The 22,631-nt window shown below is 43.7% G+C and overlaps 1 protein-coding gene and 1 non-coding gene across 4 annotated transcripts in view; both read left to right on the forward strand.

The window, feature by feature from the left end:
• COP1 (COP1 E3 ubiquitin ligase) overlaps nt 1–22,631 on the forward strand; it is a 123,571-nt gene that overhangs the window by 94,915 nt on the left and 6,025 nt on the right. The window lies entirely within an intron of this gene.
• Nucleotides 10,789–10,924, forward strand: LOC127480553 (small Cajal body-specific RNA 3). Its single transcript, XR_007907949.1, has one exon. It is a non-coding gene; the product is annotated as a small Cajal body-specific RNA 3 (non-coding RNA).

Below are 22,631 nucleotides of genomic sequence, written 5' to 3' on the forward strand. Positions count from 1 at the left end.
CTTTGGAAAAAAACAGGCAAATAAAAAGCCTCTCAGCGGGCCATTATGAAGCAAACCTCTGCTTCTTGCAGTGCTGTGTTCTGGACAAAGGTAAATAGGCTGTTTGGTATTTTTTAAATAGCCCTTATTTATTGTTTGTGGGGAAAACCATTTCTCCCTTCTCATTTTATGCTAAAAATCGATCAATATTTAAAAGTAGAGAAAGCTTCAGAATACTTCTGGCCTAAGTGACCTGATAAACATGAGTTAGACACAGAGATGCTCTTCAGAACCTTCCCTGAACAAAAGCCTTTTTTTTCCTCCAAGTCAAGGATTTTATAATACATTCATGCCATCCTTTTTAGCCAGCTTGATTTCAAACATGAATTTGGTCTTGAGACTGGAAAACAACAGTCTTCTATTTCAGTAGTGTATAAACAGGGGATGCTCTTGAATACAGGGGTGCTCTTGCATAGGGAAAGGAAATTATAGCAGTGGGAGTAGTTCAGTGCACTTAAGTGGGTAGAGATGTTTTATCTGTCTTGGAAGGATAGCTCCAATTATGTTTAGGTACATGGATCATAGCTGGAGGAGATGGGTTTGTACTTTGTTTTTCCTCACGTGTCCTGTGGGATGTTTTCCCCTCCCCTGAAGGTTTGGACCTGCTCTGCCCTGTTCCAGAGTTCAAGATGTGCCTCATACAGCTATGTTAAATAATTACATCTCAAGTAGCCCTTTTCCCAGTTATGGTTAGGTTTCCTCAGAAGCTGTCAAAAGAGAAACCAAGGCTGAACCTGCTCCCAGGACAGCAAAAAGGTATTACAGCTGAACACAGAAGCAATTTGATTATGTAGATTAAGCATGGCTCAATCTATCATAATCACTGTAAAGAAGCCATTTAATTTTGTACCTGTTTGCACAAGTATTCATTACTCTAGATAAGGAGGTTACCAGGGAAGGATTTCACAAGCAGAAATGTCGAGGCTTTGATACCAGTGAGGAGATGCAGATAAGAACAGGAGAGAACCATGCGAATTAGCTTAGGTAAAGCTTTATGTACATTTGTGGGGGTTTTTTGAGGAGTAAAGAAAGGAAATCCATTGAGAGAAAACTGCAGCCTTTAATCAAAGAGTGGGTGGGTGGTGGGACATGCTGGATGGGCGCAGAGGTCTCCTGGTTCTTTGGAGGAAGGCTCTCAGTGCTAGGAAAGCGTCTCCTCTGCCTCAGCAGAAATCTATGTATATGTTTCCTCACCCTGTTGTCACTCCTCAAAAGTCATTTTAATTTATGGGGGTCTCAAAACCAATCTGTATATGGGTGAGAGAAGCAAGCTCTGGGGTTCCAGGCTTCAGGTTGTCTTTATACACTGTCATGTGATGGAAGGTATCTTTGTCATTAGTTCTGTACGTCTGAACTTCTCTTTGTTAGTCTCAGAGGATGAAATATTCCCTTCAAATAGGGCTTTGGTGAATCTTTTTGGAAAACAAGCTTTTCTGTTGTTTATTTTTCCTTTCCTCTGGACATTCAGCTTGCTTTCTTAATGATGTCTGGTTTGAATTCTTTAAATAGAAAGCTGTAATTGTACCACTGTAAGCTGGTCACTTAATAGGGCTGTAATCTTGTTCACAGATGAAAAGTAGCCATCCTTTGTTTCCCAGTAGCCTAATAAATGGTACACAGGAGCTAGTCAGGGGCTCTGATAATTTACAATCAGCAAATTGGCTCCCTTCACAGAAATTAATTTAGCCAATACAAATTATTTCAGGAAGTGATTCATTGGCATTTGAAAGTGCTAATTAATTTGGGTGACTTTTGAACATTAAAAATTAAACCTCCTTTGTCATTCCCAAGTAGCCGAATGCTGATTCAGTGTCATTCTTAAGTAACTCGTATCAACTGTAACTACATCTCTTGTAGCTTGAAATACAAAATCCAGTGGGATTTTGGGGGGAAAACAAGTGTAGTACTTGATATTTTTTTGTTCCGCTTTGCTGCTGAAATTTTCGAGTCTGAGAATTGATGAGAATTTTGACTTCCAGCTTCAGCTCGAGGTTGATTTATTTTTGCAGCATCCTCAGTTGGCTCTTCAGATGTCAGTTAGGATACAGTGCCTAGGTAGTAACCTAAAGCTTAGGAGATAAATGCCTGCCTGGAATGATCAGACCCAGCTGCCCCTCGCTTGCCTCTGATACCAGCTGTGGCACAGTCTGCAGCGTGAGCAGCTCCAGCTGCAGTATCTTCTGGGAGGGCACCTACTGTTCTCTGACTCACCCTTTCTTTCCTAGACCAGAACTGGCCCGTGGCACTTGTGTGCAGCCTCTCCCAAACCAGTATCCTTGCAGGTTATTCTCCAGGGCAGTGCTGCTGCTTCATGCTGGAAACACGGAGATACTTTTGTCCTCACCCTCGCGATTGAAATGCGCGGCAGTTGATGGGAGGCTGACGATGATCAGCTTTTAAAAAAAAAAAAAAAAGGCGAGATGTAACTTTGATCAGCTATATTCTACTGGTTTTTCTCCCCCATGTGAAAACCTTCAAAGATTTTCCTCCCTCCCATGGAAGCTGTCCAAGCTCCGTAGCCTGTGTGCTGTGAGGCTCACAGCTCTGTGTGAGGCTTCCCACTCCTCCTGACATGCCCTCTGCTCTCTGGCCTTTGGCAATGCTTTAAACATGAAGTTTTCTTTGACTTTTTTTTTTTTATTTTGCTGCTTTGCACTTTCCTTAGGTAGTAAATGTATTTGATTTCTCTTCCATTCTACCCATTTCATGTCTGTGCTCCCTTACTCGTTTGAAAATCTCAAATCTTTGTTAAAAGCAGGTGGAACCCAGAATATCAGAAGATACATCATACATGCTTGATTTTTTTTTTTCCTTTTCCCCCAAATCTGAGCATATTACTTATGTGTACCAACACACACTGTATATATTGGTTTATGTGCTGCTTGAAAGCTATTCTCTTATCCAGAATAATTTCTACCTTGCTGATAAAAGATGTCACAAGTTGAGTATGTATATGTTCCTTTGTGCTGAACGTGCTTGTGTGCTTTCATACCCATCTCTCTTCAAATGCTCATCTCAGGCTCTATTTTTTCTGTGACTAAGCAGAATTAATTAAAAAGTGCTCGGGTGATGAACAATATTTTACTACCTGTCACAAACCTTGGAGTCCAACTGTGGAGAACTTTGTGGGGGGGAAAAATCATACTCTATTATTAACAGTTCATGCATTATATTGAAATCTCAATGTGTTGACACCTCGATCCATGTGAAAGACCATCTCGATAATGTGATTATGCAAATGACAGGCTTTAGGAGAAAGTGTTTAATTTTGAGTCTTCTGTAGAAGAATAAAAATGTTGGAAAATGTTCTTTCCTTGCTGCCTTCTCCTCCGTTGCAAGACACTCTCTGAGCTCCCTCCTGGTGAGGGCAGGACCACGCTGCTGCCGCAGTCAAGCACGGCAGGGATGAAGGGAGGGGGGCAATTCCCTCATAATCCCAATCTCTGTTCACTGTGCTGCTCCTGCCTAGTGTGTTTGGGGGCAAAAAGACATATTGCACCATTTGTTTTGCTGTTTCAGGGCTCGAGGTGGCTGGTACATCAGTACCTGTGTTAACTCTTCCTTTCCTGGATGCAGAGCCATCCATGTCCATACCACCACTGAGAACAGAGGGGCTGAGTCTCTCTTTTGTTCAGCTCTGGAAGTTCAGGTCCCCTGTGGTACTGCAGCACTCTGATATCATTCTAACTTCTATTTTAAGAACAGCTTCTTCAAGAAATGTAGGTGGCTCGGGTTTTTCTTCTTTGTTGGTTTTAACTTTACATTTGCAAACTCAGTTTCTCTCCTTCTGCAAGGTGAGGTGTTGTTTTTCCCCTTGCATAATTGCAGAAAATTGCCACGGGGTTGATTGTTTTTTTTTTTTGAAGCGAAGGCAGATGAAAGTCGCACGTGTTTCTTGAATGAAGACAGTGTTTACTCTTTCAGACTTTCACAGATGATATTTGCTTACCAATGTGTCTCTTGTAATGCCAAGAGAAGTAGAGCGTGCTGTAGGTAGGACTGGGGTCCTCCTTATTGGAGTCATCTTTCCTAGACCAAGTGAATGACACAGTGGCCAACATAACTCGGAGTGCTGTTGACATTAACAGTTCCAGTAGCTGATCCCAGTGGTGCAGCTGTAGAGATTATGGATTGCAGAGCATTGCTGGCACAGGCAGAGGTCCGAGCAGGCTCTTGCTGTTTCCTTGGCTTTAAAAAATCAGAGCATCCCAATGCAGCCACAAATCGTATTGCTGTGATACACACCGTGAGCTGGGGACACAAAGAAGTCTCTCTGCAGCTGTCATCAAACTTGTAAAGGGATGTTTTTTTTCTCCTGTTGGGACTCGGCTGCTTTAGTAGCCATCAATTTTTTATTCAAGTATGAGTTTCATAACAGATGAACCCAAGTCAAGAAGTCACCTGGAGCCTGGACTCCGTGCCTGACTCCATCCCTAGCTCTCTACTGAACCATAACATTACAGTATGTGTTTTGTGGCCCTTGTATAAGCTATGTCCCAAATAGCACAACTTCAGAGAAAATTATTTGTTACTTATACTGGGGTGGAGAGAGACAAAAGAGCAGACTCAGGTTCAGAGAACACTTGCTTTTAGAACGAAATAACTGGACAACTGTTTTCCCTTCCCACCCAACCTCTGCAGTGCTGCTGTTGGGCCTTCTGGTCTGAACTCTGAAGTTCTACAGCTGCTGATTCAGTCATTGGTTATGTTATGAGGCTTGTGGGGGGGGGTAGGGTTCAGATGGTGCCTGGAAAGATCCTTATCAAGAATTGTGAGCTCTCTCTTCCCATGCCTGATCTTAACATTGTGCCTTTGTCTCATGGGCATTTCACCTGCTGTGGGGATTAGAGGTGGCAGGCTTGCTCTCTGCTCCCCCACAGCTCAGACTGTGGGCAGGAAGGCTCATTCCTGGTATTTTTGGGGGGTTTTATGATCACAGAATCATAGAGTAGTTTGGGCTGGAAGAAACATTTCCAGGTCATCTAGTCCAACCCCCTGCAATTAACAGGGACACTTCCCACTGGAGCAGGTTGTTCAAAGCCCTGTCCAACCTGGCCTTGAATGTTTCCAAGGATGGGACATCCACCACCTCTCTTGGCAACCTGTGCCAGTGTCTCACCACCCTCAGTGTAAAAAACTTCATTATATCTGACCTAAATCAACCCTCTTTCAATTAAAACCATTCTCCTTTGTCCTATTGCAACGGGCCCTACTAAAAAGTTTGTCCCAATCTTTTATATGGGCTCCCTTTGAATACTGGAAGGCTGCAATAATGTCTTCCTGGGGCCTTCTCTTCTCCAGGCTGAACAACCTCACCTATCCTCACAGGAGAGGTCTTCCACCCCTCTGATCAGGTTCATGGCCTCTCCACACCCACTGCATGTTATGTGTGGTTCAGTGTCCTGGAGCAGAGCCCCCTGCAAGCAGTGGGGAACAGCAGGAACTCAGCAAGTTTTGTAGGTACTGAGCCAACAGTTATTGCCTGATCTCAAGCTCCAACTGAAGCTGGTCTCCTCTGAGTCAGAGCCTCTCCTACGTGAGCAGCCTTTGCTTTACTTTCCAGTGCTGGGCTCATGCTGGCTCTCTGCTGTGTGAAGTGCCATCTGCTGAAGTCCCTGGTTGGCACAAAGTGCTGGTGAGATGAGGTCTGAGTGCCAGGAGCTGATCTCAGCCGGGCAGTATTTAGTGTGCTACAAAGCAGATGAAGGGAGTCACTTAAGACAGGAACTGCAGGGGCAGAGCTGTGTTTCCCAACACTTACTGCTAAAGGAGGACTTTGGTTTCCGATCAGAAAGAGCGAGTGAGGCAGGTTTTGAAAAGCCCTTGGCATTGGGCTCACCACCGCTTTTGAAGTGACTTCAGTGCAGCCTCAGAATTCCCACTCGAGGGTGGTGGTCTGCTGTCACTGCTCTTTGAAGGTGGGTTTATAACCTAGTTCCTTCTAACAAGTGACACTGCCTCAATTACAGCCAAAACAACCTCACAATATTGTCTTTTTATTTTTTTTCCCCATTCTTCAGTGCTAATACCGATGGTGAGTCCTGCCAGGCCACCACCATTCAGCAGTCACAGCTCATGAGCTGCATCAACCTTTTGCTCTAGTGCTCCTAATTAAGCAATTTTAATGACAGGATTTAATGTTTTACAGAGTCTAAATGAAGTGGAAAAAATATGAACTGATTTTTTTTTTTCTTTCCAGCACAAGATTTTGACCAGATAATTTAACCTCTGGGTGAAATGGAAGTAGATGCCTTTATGCATAGGTGGTTTTCTCTGCAAAAGCTTTACTTTATGTAGATCTCTGCATTAATGGAGTTACTACTTGGCTTTGGGCAATTATTCTGAAGGTTTTTGTGTGTTCTTTGCCCTTCTGTTATCAGTAACAAAACCCCAAAGCCTTTTGAAACCCAATAACTTGTGACGAGCTTAATGCCAATTGCGTTCCGTGTTAGTAAAGCAAGAATTAAGGCTTGTGAAAACAACTGCTCAGACTCGTTTTCCAACAGCAACGTGGATTTGTATCCTTTTAAACTGTTTAAATAAGACTTATTTTTCTCTGAGTGCTGCTCTGCTCTAATTCTAGGGATGTGCATGGGGTGAAAACAGTCACTCCTTAGCGAGCAATCTCGTGTCTGAATTGGAACTACTTGGATATGTAATTAAGAGACCTAATTATTTTATGTAGGATACACACAGAATTATAATAATCAGTCCTTTCTAAGGAAGAGAAAACCAGTAGGATAGGAAGGTTATGTTTAGTAATGTAATGAGTGCCTTTTTGACAGAAATGGCACTGTTAAATTTGGGGTTGTGCAGCTCAATGGAATTCACGCTCGCAGGAGGTGTTTTAAATTCTGCAAGGGAAGTGCTGCTTCAAATAATTATGTCTCTGATGGTATTGTATATCATAATCACTTCCAAAACTCTTATCTAGATGCAAAAGCTGGAGAGAAGTGAGCAGTTTGGTGCAGTACTGGATTTTTTTAGTTTTACTTTGGTATGTCTGAAATGAATATTAAGTTAAGCAGAGAGGTAGAGCTGGGGCAGCCTGGGGAGCTGCAGATGAGGCAGAGCGTTGTTTCCCATGTATTTATAATAATGAGAGATACTGGAGGGAAGATAAGCAATATTACATATACTGGGAAGAAAGATTGGTTCAGATCCATTATATAAATAAATAAATAAAAGCTCCTTTTACCTGTAATCTGCAGATAGCACATAAATTAACTGCAGCAGGAGGAGGGGAGAATCTGTGTCCCTCCTTGCTACCCACCCTAGCAGAGGCTGAGCATGGCCAGTCAAGAATCCCCGTGTTAATCAGGCATATGACTCATTCTTCCCAGTTTTTAGGTTGATCAGTTGAGACCTCATTGCCTTTTTTCTTCCAAGGAAGACCTGCTACAAAGCAGACTGCTCTGGCCAAGTTTGTTCTGACCACCAAACAACAGCAAGCTGCTCTAGTGTGGGGACTGTGTGCTTGGGGGATGTCTTGACTCGTTTAGAGTGAAATACCCCTGATTAAAATAGGTTAATAGTGCTTCTGTGCGTGTCTCGCTTCATAACTCGCGTGTTAGCTCCGGCGTTTGAAAACATGAATTTGGGCCAGCAGGAGTTACAAAAAAAAACCCGCAAAAAAGGAGAAGAGAAAACGAGCTGGAAGTGAAATACGAATGTCCTTATTTAGTACAAAAGGATTCAGCTCACTGTTGGCTTTGTTTTCACCAGGTTCACGCTTCGCTTGACAATGCAACAGAAGAAATTTAAATTGTTGGGAAACGTGTGAAAATCTGAAATAAAACAGGAGTTAGCAGCTTGTGAAACTTTTCTTCCAGCGTTAGAGCAGGCAGCAGCCCGCACTGGGAGCTTGGGAGTTTCTTCGTTTCAAGACTTAGGAATATATATATATTTACCATGGCAAAAGTAAGCAAAGAGCCACACTGAAAAATCACTCCAAGGCTCAGGTGTTTTTATAAGAAAGACGCTGCTTTGGAGATTTCTTTTGGATAAATGTACTGTAACAAGGTGAAGGGATGCAATTTGGCCACTGCTTTGCCAGTGCATCCCATGTGGACTCAGACCCTCTCCCCATGCCTCTCGGCCATCCTCTGCAGCCATCCCTCCTCTCCCCATCATAAGGCTCCCTGGTTTCCCCCGTGAGCATGGAAGGGGCAACAAAAACAATCTCCTGCTAAGCCCACCACCAGGTCTTTGGGTTTTGCTAATCATTGTGAACCTATGAATTACCCATTCTGGAGTGGGAAGGGGAGCTAGGAAGACTCGTTTTTGTAGAGATTTTTGAAGTTTCCTTTGCTTTCCTTTGAGAACAGATTAGAGGTAACTATGGTGTATTTTTAGCCAGGCTGGGGCTTCTGTATTAGTTTTGGATAAGACATGAATGTGGAATTTGAGCCCAGCTCATTACAAATCAGAGTTAATAAGGTAATGAATGTGACACAGGGTCCAGCTCCGTTGTCTGTCTCTCCTTATCCCAACAAACACATAATGTGTATGTGCTCTGTTTGTGGCTTTTTTATTTTAGAGGCCATTTCCTTATACAATCATTTATCTCTTTCTTGGATTCTATACCTAGGGCAGGACATGATCATGAACTCTTTGTGAGATCTTTTCTGCTGATGGTTGTAGCAGTACTGGTGAGTTTGCTGTGACAAGAAATAAGTCATACAGTCCTGACAGAGAACAGTTATTTTTAATTTCTTATAACCCCTGTATTTTGTCCTGCATTTCTTACCATCTCTGAAATGTTTTAAGAATTGTCAGGCTGAGAGAAAAGCAGGGGGTGCCTTCCATGTACTTCAGCTCTGTGTGTGTGTTGAGAAGTGAGTCAACAGCAGCATCGCTTCAGAAAGAATATCTAAAATCAAGGGAGGATGAAGCAGATTAGCTAAAAAAAATAAAAATCAAAAGCCAGAAGAGTTTGTTTTCCCTCACCCTTTGTCAGCAGAGCTGGGGTTTGTATTCTAATATTTATGTAGCTGAAGGGTATTAGAAAATCAGAGGTACTGTGGCGCAACACAAGGGGGTTTGTTCACTCCTATAATCCCAGTAGGTAATTTTTTTTCTTTATGCACTTGAGCCTTTTTAAACTTCCTTTTTTGCTATTAGTGTCATTGGTAGCTTAATGGATTTCTTGATTGTTGAGCTCTTCTTTTTGATGCAGTATTGTTAGTCTTAGCATGCATTCAGAATGACAGGGAGCATTAAAACCAGTCATTTCAATTTGAGATATCTAGAGATAATTTTTTTTATACCCACTGTGTGAAAATAACTTGAACAGTAGCAGAATCATCCATTGTAAGAGAGATGATTTTACTTGTGAATTGTGTTTAAAGATAAAATCTGCCTACTTCCCGAGTCATGGATTTCCTATTCATTGCTCTGTTAAGATTAATCGGGAGCAAGACTTAATCCAGAACAAAGATGATTGAATTGTCCTTAAACAGTGATGTAGAACATTACCCAGATCTCACTTTGGTCTCACAGTGCTGAGAAATCACAAGCACGACAGTGAGTACATTATACAAAGAGAGATGCTTTTTACTAATTTACTGGCTCATTAGGAAGAAAAATGCTCTCTTTCTTTGTGGTTTTGTTTTTTGGTTTTTTTTTTTTTTTGGAATGTAGTTGTGAGGAGGTGCAGTATGGAATGGGTTAAATCTGTGTAGCGTATTAGCTGGAAATTATTTTGGCATGCAATAAAAAGGGCTCGCTCCACCTGTGAAAGCCTCTGATGGGTGTAAGTTTTGCCATTAACTGAGCTGCTGCTGTGCTTGTGGAGTAACCAGGATGGAAAATGGAGTACTTTAATGCAGCTTTGGTTCTTCTTTGGGAAGCCAGAGGAGGACAAGCTCCAGCTCCCTGAGCCAGTGGGTCAGTGTGCCCAGCAGAGCCACAACACGATCCACTGCTCCCCACTGCTCACTGCCCACACAGTGGTGCTAACAAATCCATGCTTTTCAGAGTTAATGTCTTTTTTGTAATCTCTTCTTTTCCATTGGAAAGTGTGTAGAGCTATCAGGTTGTCCTAAATCTCCAATTACAGCCTAGAATGGAGTTATGATGTCGTCTGGTTTTTGCCCTTTCAGAGGGCCAAGGAGAGAGCATGGGGGGAAGCATCTAATTCAAGGATTTCCAGGGTATAACACGGGAGCTTGACAACCTCTCAGTTCATTTCACTTCCTGAGAGAGGACTGTGATCAGTGATTTTTGGGAGCTGGCGTTGCATGTTTGCCAGATGCATGAACTACACTGAAAATAATTAAAAAATAAATAAATAAAAAGGGTGGGGGAGCATCTTGCTGAGTAATGGCCTTGCCTTTGGGATGCTGGCAGGCAACACACCATTGGCAAGCTGTTCCCTGGAGTTTAGGAGTGTATTCAAGGCCAGGAGATTTAGGGACTTATTAAGGCACTGCAGCTCCAGGCCCTGCTGTTTGCTGGCAGTCACTGAGCAGGGTAAGGAAGGCGGTGTTGGTGCCACATTCAAGGCTGTCAGGCATGTGAGTGTGCCCCTTGCAGCATCTCTTTCTTCTAGCTAGAATGCTTTTGACCTTCTGAGTTAAACTTTTCCACTTAATGATATTTTCCTATTATTCGAATCCTCTTTTCTTCAGCTTATTTGCATGCGTTACATCATGTTTCATTTAGGATTTGATACGGTCAGGAGCCCAGGATAAAAGACAGTGTAATAAAAGGCTGGTTTAATCACGAAATTTTTGAGGACTGGAAGCTGCTGGGGCCAGTCGGGACCAGTCGTGGGCAAAATAAATATATTTTTGTCCACTGTTGCAGTCTTCCTAGAGCAAAGTGGAGGTCTCTGTCTGCTTTAGGACAGCCAACTAAACCGGATCGTTCCCCTCCACACACGAGTGTTATCTCATAGTGGGCTGAGACTGCTCCTGCAGGGTCCTCAGCAGTGCCGGCTGCCCAGCCACAGCATTCCCACCTCGTGGGGACAGCTCTTGAGCAGGATTTTGTCTGCAGCATCCAGAGCTAAGTATAATTGCCAAGTGTTAATCCAGCTCGGTCGTTTAAAGCAAGACTGTAATCATAGTTATTGGGTTTTGGATTAAATACCCTTTTTTCCAACCTTCTTCTTAGGTTTAGCGAAGTGGCTGTGGAGGTGATTGTGTTCTGCTTGGAGAGATGTGCATGAGTGGAGCAGGGCTGCATGTCCTGAGGTTCCCCTCCCCTCTCCTCTTGACTGCCTCAAGAAACAGTCATTTGCTGTAAAGTCAGGTTTGCAGCTTTGATTGAAAATGACTGTGCAAAACCCCATCAAAGCCGTGCATGCCACAGAGTCATTTAAAAAAAAATAATAAATAAGTCTAAAAGGCACCTTGGAGTGTGTGAGCTCTCTGGGATGCCAGGGGCCATTGCCTGTGGTTTGCTGGTGTCCCCAGGCAGGACCTAGCAAACCTTTGTCCACCCAAAGAGCTCAGAAAAAAGGGAAGAAAGAGAGAAAGGATGGAATTGCTCTCTCTGACGCTTGGGATGATTATTAAATGCTGGCCCACCGCCTGATGGCTGTCATGGGTTTGCAGAAGTGAGACAGATCTGGGAGAGGCAGCTGCAGTTGTGTAGCTGGGAAGTCAGGCTTTTAATTGCTAATTAAAGTTACCATTTGCATTTGGGGTTTTCCTTTTTAAAGGACTACATCATATTCCACAAGAAACCACGAGCATTGTGTATTTATAGCACAACCAAACCGGCAACCTCTCTTGCTGCTTTGCTGGTACATCTGTATTTCACCTATTGCCTACTTCTACTTTCCCATCTGTATTTTTTATGACTTCTGTCCTGACAGCCCTTGTTCTCCTAGTCCTTGACTCCCTTCCCGTGCAGACACACGATCCCATAATGTTTTCCTTTTTGTCTTTATAAACAATAGGCAAGCAGTCTGATAGCGTAAGCCCAAAGTCAAGGGAGCTTTGCAGATTCAGCTTGACAGCTCCTCTCTGAATTATTTAAAACCCATAAACAAAAGAAAGCCCATCTACAGCTTCAGGTGACTTCTCCTCCAGTATTGTGGAGCATGCCTGGTAGGCAATTTTGCCCATTTAAATCTATGGGATTTATTGGAATATCAAAAAAACTATTAGAATTCAGGGGCTGCCTCATGATATTCCTTAGGGGCGGGTAAGTTGTAGGGAGGTGAATGAGCAAGTTGAGGAGAGGGGAAGTTGAATGAAAGAATAGAGAATTTCTCTCTAGTATGAATTGTGTGTCAAGTTTGGATTTTTTTTTTTTTCCCCTCTCGCAATCAATGAACTTGTCTAAAGACATCCTGCATTTTGCTTCTGACTTTAATCTCAGTCCTTGGTGGGTTTCGTTGTTTGTTCTTTTTACATCCTTTGTTTTCAAATCTAAAATGCTTTTCTACAGCTGAATGACCCCGTGATTTCTGACTTCTCAGGTGCATTTTAGTGGCTGGTTTCACTCGTCCTTCTGGATCCAGGAGTGTTTTAGATGGCTGGGATTAGGGAAGCAGGCAGCAGGCACAATTGAGTCCTCCAGATGATGCGAAGTTCATTATTATGTTGAATAGTTCATTCTGCAGAACAAAGTGGGGAAGGTGTCATGCTTTGCATTTATTGTGCTAAAGCTATAAAGCTGTACTCTCATCATTCCTAATACCTAAGGCATAGCTGCCTTCTCTTCCCTCTCCCTTCAGATAAACACAATGGAGAAAGCATCAGTAGTAGCATATTAGAGACACAACTTTATATGTATCATCTGTATTCTGGGTGGTTTTGTTTAATGAAGTTTTTCACCTTTTCTGTTCAGGCAGACCTTATTAAAATGGAATTTACTGTACTGTCTTTCAATAGCAGCCATACAATTTTGTCATCAAAGCTGATATTTTGCAGTGTGGCCTTACTTTGAAAACTGACCTGCAAAAATGGCTTTGACATATCTTCTTTTAGAGATTCCAGCAGCTTTCAGTGTACAAACCAAGGATCCCTCTCTTCCAAACAGCCTTGCAGACATGACCCAGCCACAGCCCAGTTCAGCCAACTCTTCCATACAGTTATAACAGACTTACAGAGCCAAGCCAGATCTAAACCCTTTTTTGGCCATAGCTGTAAGGAGGTGGTTCTGCTGGCTGGGGAGGATGCTCAGCTCTCCTGCCCCATCCTTACCTGTGCTTACCCTGTACCACAGAAATGTAAGACAGTAAACTTTTTTAGCACAACCCTATGACTTGAATTCATGCAGGGAGAAGATTTAAGTGTAACTGGAATTTTACTTAGTTACTGCTCAAGAGAAAACTTGTGCTTGTGGCGTGAAATGCAGTTCTGGATGGCAGCAGAACCTGCTGCCTGCAGGTGAAGGCTCTGGCAATTTTTCTCTGCTATTCCCGAGTTTGTCAACATCTCTGCTCCTTCATCATTTCCCTGTGTGCCCTGGCCTGTGAAAATATGTGCCCACTGCACTCGGGGCATTTTTGGAGCAGCATTTTGAGGAGACAAAGCTTCCTGTTTCCCAAGCCTGGAGAAGGCCACGTGCTCTGGTGCAGCTTGCCCAGCCTTGTCTGCATTGCGGGAGGTTTCAGGTAGTGCTGCACTTGATCCTGTTATAGCATTAGCTGAATTGGATGGTGCAGGAGAGCAGCAGGTTGTGAATTCCTTCAAGATTAATGGAAACTTTTGTTTTACCTTAATTAAACTTCCATTCCTTAAATCAAAGCCCTCTTTCCCGAATAGGTGTACGTTATAAATTGCGTTACTTATAGGTATAACTTCATGAACCTCCTACCTTGCTAATGTTAATGTTTGTGCCTTGAGTTTTCTCTGCAAGAAACAATTTATCACTTCTTTTATCTCACCAGGTCCTGGTGATTTCACTTCTGTGGCGCACGTGTTGCATAGAAAATATAAGGAAAAACTACTTACATATATGTATTTATATAAATAGTGGCTTATGCAGCTACAAGCTGGGCCACCTTGCAGGTACCCTTCCCTTTTGTGTTCTTACACCAAGCAGATCGTGGCCCTTTGGGTGGGAGCAGCCTCCAGGGATGAGGTATTTTTGCTGTTCTGCTGTGTTTTGCTTCCCCTCCCCTTGCCCTGTTTGCCCCACAGATGTTATCCCCCACCCTCCCTGCCTGCAGCCTCAGCTTTGCATATGCTGTCATTCCCCCTCTCAGCCAGCACCCTCAGTGCTGACACTTAGACCCGTGACTCCATTCCTGTTGCTGTTAAATATACTGTTCTTGGCCTAAAGAGAAATGAAGGCTTTGATTTCCATGGCTGCCAGACTTCTGGCCCATCCAGTAACGCAATTAGAAGGCTTGCAGATGCAGTGAAGCCATCATCCTTCTTTTCCAGCTGGCATAAGCAAAACATTTAGAAGAGTTAATGTGTTTATTGAGCACTCGAGTCCCCCTGCAACGTTATTCCGAGACCCACTAATGCAGTGGTCAGGATTTTAACATATGTCCAGAACTTTCTAAGTTGGTTGATTTGAGGTACTGTAATATCAGGGTTTGGCTTTGGTTTGGTGGCGGGATCCCACTTAAAAATGGTAGGGTACGTTCAAGGGATGTTATTACAGTTAAAGCATGGAAACTAAATGTCAGAATTCAGGTTGTACCTCTTTTGCGTCTCTGTGTCAGGCCAGTCTTGGTAGTACCTTGGGAATAGTGTCTTTAAGAAAAGGGGAAAAAACCTGCACAACTGCATCAGGGAGGGAGGAGTGAGAATATGTGAGAGCGACAGCTCTGCAGACCCCGAGGTCAGTGAGGAAGGAGAGGCTCCAGGTGCCAGAAAATCCTGTGCAGCCCATGGTGAAGAACATGGTGAGGCAGCTGTGCCCCTGCAGCCCATGGAGGCCTGTGGGGAGCAGAGATCTACCTGCAGCTCATGGAGAGCCCCATGCCAGAGCAGGTAGATGCCCAAAAGAAGACTTGTGACCCTGTGGGAAGCCCACACTGGAGCAGACTCCTGGCAGGGCTTGTGGACACATGGAGGGAGGAGCCCACGCTAGAGCAGGTTTGCTGTCAAGACTTGTGATCCCGTGGGGGACTCACACTGGAGCAGTTTGTGGAGGACTGTCCTGTGGGAGAGACCCCATGATGGAGCAGGGGAAGAGTGTGAGGAGTCCTCCTCCTGAGAAGTGAGGGAGAGGCAGAGACATGATGAACTGGCTGTGACCCCCATTCCTTGTCCCTCTCTGTTGCTGGTGGGAAGGAGGTAGAGAAAAATCAGGAGTGGAGTTGAGCCTGGAAAGAAGGGAGAGGCAGAGGGAAGGTGTTTTTAAGCTTTGGTTTTATTTCAACTCTGATTTGATTAGTGATAAATTAAATTTTCCCCAAGTTAAGCCTGTTTTGCCTGTGATGGTAACTGGGGAATAATCTCTCCCTGTCCTTATCTCAACTCCAAGCCTTTTCTCTCCCATGTTCAGTTGAGGAGGGACAGTGACAGAGCAGCTTTGTTGGGCACCTGGCCTCCATCCAGAGTCAGCCCACCACATTAGGTGTTGCCCAAACAGACAGCTTTCTGCCCCAAATTGGTGACAGCCAACCATATAAAATGAACAGTAGCAGAGTATGAATCCATTATCAGTTTTAAATAAATTGATTTCTTCATTCCATCAACCATTTTATGAGTTTCTATCAAAACGTTTCCTTCTTGCTGACCCAGCCAGCCCAGCTTGGCTCCCTTTGTCATTCCTGACATCTCCACTGATTAATCCATTCTCCTGTATTGATTGCCACCATCTCTGGTTGTAATGCATTAATTGTTCTTCCACCTTTGCTTTGAGGGGATGGTGTCATGTGAAGGGTTAGGGAGGTTTTTTTCCCAGCCTGTCCCACTAGCACTGGCCAGTATGTGTTCCCACCAGTTACATGGCTGCAAGACCTCTTTCTCCAGAGCTTAGTTTGTGAAATTCCCTAAGAGAATTTGGATTAGTTGTTGGAGCATCTGGGAGCTACCAGCTTTAAACCTCAGCAGTCTTTCTTGCCTGCTTTCTCTCTTCAACACCTCATTGTGAACATCTGGATTAACCTTGGGTAAATCCGAGTGTGTTGCCTCGGTTTCCCGACATGTCAAAGAAGGATAATACTTTGCTACCTCACCAGGGCATTTGCCACACTTAATTAATGTTGTAATGTGTCTTTGGTTCCTCTGATAAAATGTGCAGTGCGAATGCAAAGTTGTTTTTGCTGATTGGATTGTTAATTAAATGTGCACATATAAGTGATTTATTGGCAGTAGAGAACTAAGACTTAATAATTTAAAATATTAACATCAAGGTGGTTGGGTCAATTTTAAGCCTGTATCATTCAGCTATTTAGAGTGTGAAACTAATGGCACTGGGAGAGGAAGGGAAACAGGAGCTGGGCCAGCTAATGGCTTATTTTGTGGCACTTCTACGTGGGGACTGATTTAATAACAGCTTGTGACTTCTGCTGCCTGGCCCAGAGGAGCCACTGGCAACATCAACAGTGTGCTGAGCTTCATAGAGCACAGGAGACGTGTCACCAGCACTGATCCCGCTTGGCCCAACTTGGAAACCATTTGTCAGCCCTCAGAGGAGCGTGCTCCAGGTCAGTGCAGTAGCAGCTCCTGTGTATCAGGAACAAGCATGAAAGCAAGGATATCTGGGGCACACGTGCGTCTGCGAGCTGCTGACGTGGATCACCTTCTCCTGTCGGATGCTCCTGGCCCAGCAGCAGTTTGTTCCCAAAAAATAACATGGGGTTGCAGTCTCTAACCGTAAGGCTTCTGCCTCCTTATGTCCTTCTGTCCTCTGGGGTTTATCTAGGCAGATGTTTCTTAGGTAGATGTGGGAATGAGCTGTAGCTGACAGCCCAGGCAGGGCCCAGAGGAACAGATGTGTCATCCTAGCTCAGTAATGCATTCTGGGATCTAGAAGGCAAGGCAGCCTGTGGGAGCAGATACACTTGCTTGATTGGATACTGGGACCAGAAAGTAAGATTAACCATCATCTCTTCCCTTTCTGACCCTAAGGAAGATGTGCACATTGGTGTTGGTGCCACCACGTTGGAGGGTTGGAAAGGAAGCGCTTCTATAAGCAGGATTTGTGGATTCACAAGGGCAGGAAAAGATGGGAAGGTGTACATAGTGCTGTGGAAGAGGCAGTTGAAACTGGGTTTTGATGAGAAATGCCATGCAAGGGATAGTGATCTCACAAATACAAAAGCCCTGAAGGATATGGGACAGATGGTCTGGGAAAGATGAAAGTGTACTTGCACAAACTAGGGAATTGCTGATTCAAGTGTGAAGCAGATTTGAAAAAAGGAACTGAGGAGTATTTGGTACAGTTGAGCTGGAGGAGAAATCACTGACTTGGCAAAAGGAGAAGGAAGAAGAATAGAGAAGGTAAGAGGAATGGGGGAAACACATCATATGTGTGAAAGAGGCACAAGAGAACCATCTGAATATGAAGCAGGGCTTAAGCAGGCTGGAGTTTGCCCTTCACAGTAGGGCAGAGAATGTGTTGTAAATTAAATAAGCCCAAGGAGCTGGGATAGAATCACAGAACATCCTGAGTTGGAAGGAACCCACAAGTACCATAGAGTCCAGCTCCTGGCTCTGCACAGGACACCCCAATAATCTCACCACGTGCTGGAGAGCATTCTCCAAATGCTTCTTGAGCTCTTGTTAGGCTTGGGGCTGTGACCAGTTCCCTGGGGAACCTGTTCAGAACCGTACCACTCTCTGGGGGAAGAACCTTTCCCCTCAGAAGTTTCCCACCAGCATCCATTCCTCCCCAGTGCAGCAGCTGGGAGCAGTGGTCCTGGCTGTGTTTTGGGACTGGGCTGTGTATCTCTCATGGAAGGCTGTGCTTGTAGGGTGGATTGCTCATCTGTCTAATTCAGGGTAGCTTGGACCGAAAAGGCTTTTCACATTCTACTGATTTCTGTTCACAGCTCTGATCCCTGATGGTCTGCCATGGGACTGCACAAAATCAAAATCCAGGTTTAGATCACATTTCTGAGTAATCTCATGGTGGTTGCTTTTCCAGATCACATACTTGCTTTCTGATACAGGTTTGGAAGAGAGACATAAGCACTAGCAGTATTAATGATAACAGCCCGGGGCTTGGTTTTGCCACATACTGCACTGATGGGCAGGGCAGCCTGACCTTGGCTAGGGAGAGATTAAATACATCACCTCCAGCATGATGTAATGACTGACTGCAACAAACAATAGAAGAGAAAGGAGGGAAACATATTGACAGTAGGAATGCAGGTCTTGAGCTGTGCTGTTGTTAAGTGACCTACGGCATTCCATTATGTAGAATTGCCAAATGAGTATTTGGAAGTTTTAAGTATTAAGAGAACAGATCTTAAAAGCTGTTTTCACTAAACTAATGCTTAGCCTTTCCTGTGGTTTTGCAGTATTGATGTAAATGTGTTTCATGTTTATGTATGCTTTTTGTAAGCTTATTGCAAGCTGTATTTATGTACTGCTGCCACTTCCTTCGAGGCCTTGAGCATATTGTTTATGGGGAGCGTCTGAAATCCCAGGATTTATGACCACAGGAACAAGTAACTTTAGAGACCCTGTCACAGACAAATGGGCAGTGGAACTCAATATTCCCACATGGAGAGGAGGAGAAGACTTGCCCTTTGGGGGTGGAGGGTTAATGCCAACATAATTTGTTTTTAACATGTGTCTCCCTACCTTGCCTGATGGGGAGTGTGCAACAGCTGTTAGAGCTGTGTACTTTGCCTTGCAGTAGGTGCAGAATAATAAGTGTCTAACGAGATTTTCTCATCTAGAATTCTAAATAAATTAGGTGCTCATCAAAACCAGTTTTGTTCCAGAATGACTAAATTACAGAGGCAGTTGCCTGTAACATATCAGCAGTTCCTGGGGTGGGCTTTGCTGGCTGGCTCTCCTGCCTTTGCAGAGCTTTCTTTGCCCTCTTCACATCAGGCTCGTTGGCCTCTGTTTCCACCTTGAATTCAGTGTAGAAACAAGGAGATTGATGCCTGTGTGCAGCACTGTACGTGTGGGTACTTCTATTTCCTTCTAGCCCTGTCTTCAGTTGCCTTGTTGATCTTGTTTTCTTGAGAGCTACATGCTGAAATGAAAGGTCATGCTAAGAAAAAGGGATTTCTCACTTGGCTGAGAGATAGCTTACTCCTCATTTGAGTGTGTCATTGGAGCAAGGCTTGGACTGCTCTCCTCAGGGCACCCTTGTGCTATGAATACAGCACATCAGCTTCCAGCTACACAGCGTCGGCTTGGGCTGGGTTTGGTCTGAATAGGAGTATAAAAAATGCATTGTGTAAAATACAAAAATGAGAAGACTGTTCCAGGCAGCAGGAAAAAGGGACATATTCATGTATTGAATCGCAACTAGAAAGCACCAGATGTGGAGGTGTCAGCAGACTTGATAAAAGAATCCCAGGTACAGAGGTAAAAGTCTGAAATCGCTGAAAAACAAGGGGAGGGATTCCAGGAGATGTTGAATTTCTACCTGTGCACGTTTCCTAGCGAGACACACTTCATCTTGTGTGGAAGCTGCAAGCTCTCTGTGTGATGCAGGATGATGGAAACACTTAATTTGTTTGAAAGCTTTTTTCTCCTTTACACTGTGCCCATGAATTCTGATGTGAGAAGAAACTATAGATGTGTGCATATGATTGTAGGCAAGTCTTCCTACAGAAAGCGAGTCAAAGGAGTGCCATCATCTGTAAATCTGTGGGTTAACCTGTTAAGAAAATATCTCTGCTGTGCTGGAGGGGTATAACTGTGTAGCATTTATGAACTTAAAACCCCAAAAGATTGTGTATTTGCAGCTGGATCTAGAAGGAAGCACAGGCAAAATCTTTTTCAGATACATTGAGTTGTTGCTTTTTTTCTGGGGCCCAGCTAAGCCTAAAGAGGCTTTATCTCTGTGTGTACAAAGGAATTACCTTCAGAATGAGATAAAAATACAGTTTCTAAGGATTAAAAGACACGGTTTAGGCGTGCATGTTCTGTTCCAGGTTTAAAACCTGAAGAGTTGGGTGTCGGTGCTCCTGAAATGTTTTGGAACAATATCTTTTGTATGTAAGACCTTGTTCTGTAAAGAAGTGCTTGGTTTAAAGTAATTAATTTCTGCTTGGGCCTGATGTTCAAAGTACAGATAATAAATATTCCTTTAAATTTGTTCAGAAGGGATTAATGTTAGGGTGAGCATGATGGCATAGAAAGTAAATTCTGGCTCACGGGGAGATAGAGGGTTGTGCACCACTTCAACCATCCCACTGTGCCCCCTTCATTGATAACAGTTGTATCACAAGAATGGGAAAAAAAAAAGAAAACAAAATTGGGCATGCAGCACATTGTCCTGCTGGGAAGGGATCTAATCTAGCAGTTCAGCTTTTCAAAAACCTCTTGATTTTTGTATGCTGGAGGTTCATTGTGTTTCCTAGGTTAGAATTTGTAATTTTCTTTCAAAAACAAAAGCTGACTTGAGTCATACAACAACAACAAAAAAATAGCCAGGGATCAGGGGAATTAGAGTGAAAAGCCATTAGAATCTGCTAATTACTAGATGAAGAGCAGTCAAGCAGTGGTGGTCTGTTGGGGAACCACTTTCACATATTTATGTATGAAAAGACTTTGTGCGTGACTTCGATGGGAAGAGTTTTGGTTAAATACACCTCTGCAGCTCAGCTAAAAGCCAGCACCTGACTAATAGTTGCCACCTTCAGTAAGAACAAGTAAACTTACTTAAACTAGGGGTTTTCTGTACAAACAGGACTCGATTTAGTTCAACTACGTACTTTTATTCTGCCTATAAATAACAGAGGACAATGGCCACTTGAACACAAGCTTTCTCACCCAGGTTGTTTTCCCATGGTATCAACAACTTTGCTTAATTAGGCTCCAGCTCCTTGGAGTAAGTGTTCAGGGTTTGCTGGCAGCGAGTCTGTCTGCTTGAAAGAGAAGTGCTGACAAACCAGCCATTTGTTAGCCAAAACATCTGCTGGGGAGGGAAGGTGAGAAGTTGCTAATTTAAAATAAGATCTCTAAGAATCCTAACTGTGAATCTGTAGAACAAACCTAGCTGAAAACCCAGAAAACTCACGCTTACCTCAGTGTTGGCTGCGCTGGAAGTTTGAGGTGAATCTCCTTTATTTGTGCAGAAAAAGGAGGGTAACAAAGAAGCATGAACTTTATGGCCTGTAATTATTTATAATATGATGAAAGTCCCAAATAAGCTTTCCAGTCCATTGCATGAAAAAGTGCACTTGGAGACACATCCTGCTTCACCATTAGCATCTTTATAATCCTAAGGAACAGTCTCTTCAGCTTTTCCTTCAGTGTGAACTTCAGAATTCTACTTTAAGGATTGATATGTGTGGGATAACAGGAGGAATGGTCTCATAAAGGATTATATTAAGGGGGAAAAAAAATTGTGAGTCATTTGTTCTCATCTTGCCTGTTTTGAGCCCTTTAGGGACAGGCTGTTTGGTGTCAGGAAGGGAAGACTAAAATACTCAGCTGTGATTTTGCACGAGCCCACCGCTGAGAGGGATGTATAACTCCTGGAGCACTGTGGCTGCAGCCAGGCATATTTATTGGTGAAGAGGGATGGCTAGAGATGAACCGTGCAGGTACTGGGAGGCCTTGCAGGCCACAGCTTGGCTAAAGGGTGTGTGCAGAGCTTTCCCTTGCTCCATAGAGTTGGTCCTCTTGGATATCTCCACGGAGATGTGTATGTGGCTTTTAAGAGCTGTCCATCTGGGGTGGCATTCTGGTCCATCCTCCACCAAATGGCTTCTTGCACAAAGATGTAAAGAAGGAGTGGAAGAGCTACCTCAGCTGTCTTTTACTCCCTGACACGCTGAAGCAGCTCTGACAACTTCCCAGTTGTTCAGCTCAGTTTCCTCAAGCCTCCTAAAACATCCAGAGCATTCTGGATTGTCTTAATGTTGACCTCTCTTGCATGAATGCCAGCAGTCAGTCAGACTTTCTTTCTCCTCCCTTCCTTCCCAAATTGCTTCCCCAGGGCCATCCAAATACAGGGCTCATCTAGGAGGGAAGGAAATCAATGTGCTTCAAAATCCAGCTTTCACCAGGTGAATAATTCTTCCAAATGATGAATGTAGCAGGTATCTGGTCTACTCAGGAAGGCCCTAAACTTGATTTTGTTTTTCTTTGCCATCCAGAATGTGCTACAAAAATTTCTTTTTTCGGTGCAATCAGTGAAAGTCCCTTCAAATCCTAAGGGCAAATGCTCCAAAGTTCCTGTGGGTGAACCAGTCACGTTCATTCAGAAGAAACAGGGATCTGTCAGGTTCAGGACAGAGGTGCTTCTGTCTGGTCTGTCTTTGTACTTGGGACTGATTTTTTTTTTTAATTTTATTTTCTACCTAATGCTTACTTCCAGGTGGATACGTGTCCAGTCTGTGCAGTAACAGATCTGTGGTGGAGTCAAGTCCTTCCCGTGTCAAGGAACTGCCCTTCAGACTTTTATAATGCAGTAGAGAAAAAAGTTAGTGTATGTAGGAAGTTTTTCATAGGTTGTAGCACAGAACTTCAGCCCTGTAGCATGTTAGAGCAGTCCTGGACCTGCACCCTGTATTAATCTTAACATGAGTG

Source organism: Manacus candei, unplaced genomic scaffold, assembly GCF_025592945.1.
Source record: "Manacus candei isolate 608988 ecotype Guabito, Panama unplaced genomic scaffold, ASM2559294v1 h1tg000005l, whole genome shotgun sequence".
NCBI classification, from domain to species: domain Eukaryota; kingdom Metazoa; phylum Chordata; class Aves; order Passeriformes; family Pipridae; genus Manacus; species Manacus candei.